The following is a 2417-nucleotide window of genomic DNA, read 5'->3' as shown; positions in this document are numbered from 1 at the left end:
AAAAGTGTGGCATTGGGACAGATGCCCCACAGTCACAGCTGGCTACATGAACGGGAAGACTTCTCCCCATCATACAATGCCACATATTTTTTTATTACAAAAAAGAGCTTGTCACAACACTCAAGAACTTTGCTGAATATCTAGATGTTATACTCTTAAAAACATAGAGTCAAAAAGTCAACCTTCCCCTGTAGACTATCAACGGGCACCCCAATTCACATCTCAAACCTGTACCAGTACAAACTATCTCTATTTCCTCTGTCTTAGGGTTTCCAATACATTAATTAAAGGCATGAAACAGTATAACTCAACATATGGTGACTTGAAACATTTCACAATCAAGTATTATTGTTGTTGTTGTTGTCATGGTTTTTGCTTTTGGCGGAACCGGGGATTGAACTCAGGCCCTTGCAGTTCCCAGGGAAGCACTTATTCCATTGAGCCATCTCCCAGGCCCTGTTATGTTTTTTGAGAGAGGATCTCACTGTGTAGTTCAGCTTGGCCTTGAACTCACTATGCAGCCCAGGCTGGCCTCAAACTTTCTGCAATCCTCTTGCCTCAGCCTCCTAAGTGTTGGGATTACAGGTGTGTACTGCCATTTCCTGCTCTACAGTCAAATATTATCAAATGTGTATCTTTCTAAGTCTTCTGCCATAAAATATCTTTCTGGGTGCTTCAATGTGAGCAGAAAATCAACAATAAAATTTGCCACTTTTGGATCTCTTCCTCAAGGTGGGTTTTTAAAAATACCACCCACAAAGCATGAACTTTGGGTCGTCGACTACTGACAGTTTGCTCTCATGATTTTATTTGTATAAGCAACTGAAAACTCAAGCCTTTCGATGAACTTCTAGATTTCAGTCAACTTCTGATTCCAATCATAGGGTGAGTTTTTCTTCTCACTAGAGGAATGGACATCTTTAGGGGTCGGAAAAATGAGGGTGGTGGAATGCTTCAGTTTTCTGAAGATGAAACAAGAAAATGCCACTCAGATGTGTAACATGCTGCAGCTGAGGATGCTGGAAGGAAGGCCAGGGCTTGGGCTGCAGGGAGCCCCACATGCCTCCTTCTGGGGGCTCTTGAGTCAGCTGGGCCATCCAGAGCCTATCGAAGGCATCTTCCCCTTCCAGAAATGTCAAGAAGGGAAAATTCACTTTTCTCTAACACCCCCGAACAGATTTTATTAAAAGGCAGAGAAAATGTTCTTAATGCTGAGATACTTAGAAATACTGTTAGAAGAACAATGATTGGCTCAGATTTAATTCAGCAAGTAAAAATCTAATGGACCCAAGAAATTATATAATAAAAGACAAGATTTCCCCAAGGAAGAAAGTTGAATTTAACAAAATAAGTCTGTGTGGATGCTAAAGGAAAGAACATGGTGTCTTGACACTATTATCTGTGAATAAACACAGGATCTCATAAATGAGATAAGCCTCCACAGATTAGCTTGGACAATGAGCAAATAAATATTAAAACCAATCTATAGGATACATAAGATACACCGATCATTTTCCTCTTGGGAAATTGTTAACCATTTCCTTGCAGTCACTAAAAGCATGTTCAGATTACTTCTATGGCTCTCTTACTCTGTCCCTCTTTCTGTTTCTGTCTCTGTCTGTCTGTCTGTCTGTCTGTCTGTCTGTCTGTCTGTCTCTGTCACTGTCTCTATTCTGTCTCTGTCTGTCTCTGTCTCTGTCTCTGTCTCTCTGTCTCTGTCAGAACGTCATTCTGATGAATCTTACAATTTTTAGTACATAGCTCTAAATTTTTCTTTATCAAATCATGTTATTATTTAGAAAAAGCTCTATTTCCCCCCAAAGTTAAATAGTGCCATGAATCCATTGTTCAATATTCCATTGTTCTCCATTTACTAGTCTTTCAGAGGCTCAAAGAACTTCTTTGTCTTTGTCTGCCAGCTTGTCTTAGTTTTGTCATGATGCTATTCAAAACCTGAGCAGTAGAAAAAGAAATTTTGAGATTTGGATGTGTTTTGTTTTTGTAAAAGAAATATGGTCCTTTCAAACAGATCTGGAAGAAAAATGAGACCCAAGACTTTTATTAAAACCACATGGTGGTGTGGGAGAGAAAAAGGAAAGAAAGAAATTTTCATCACTAAAAAATAAGTATTTTTACTTTGTTGCTGTTTCTTAGCCAAATAAATTATATGAATCAAATTCCCCTTAAAAAGTAATTTAGAAGAGAACACCTATGCTGTCATATTCCTCCGTAACAAGACGTTAGACTGTAGGGTGGCACGGAAATTCATGAGCCAGGCACGGATTCCAAGGCTGGAACCAAACTCAGACTGGGAAAGGAGCTGTCTTTCCCAACATTTGTGAGGTATAAATTCAATGGAAATTTTGTGCCTGATGTGTCAAGAGTTTGAGCTTGCTTGTGGATTTCTAAGGCTTTCC

The sequence above is a fragment of the Octodon degus genome, unplaced genomic scaffold (genome assembly GCF_000260255.1).
Source record: "Octodon degus isolate 3935 unplaced genomic scaffold, OctDeg1.0 scaffold00080, whole genome shotgun sequence".
NCBI classification, from domain to species: domain Eukaryota; kingdom Metazoa; phylum Chordata; class Mammalia; order Rodentia; family Octodontidae; genus Octodon; species Octodon degus.
The sequence above is the reverse complement of the archived record's forward strand: the minus strand, read 5'-3'. Positions refer to the sequence as shown.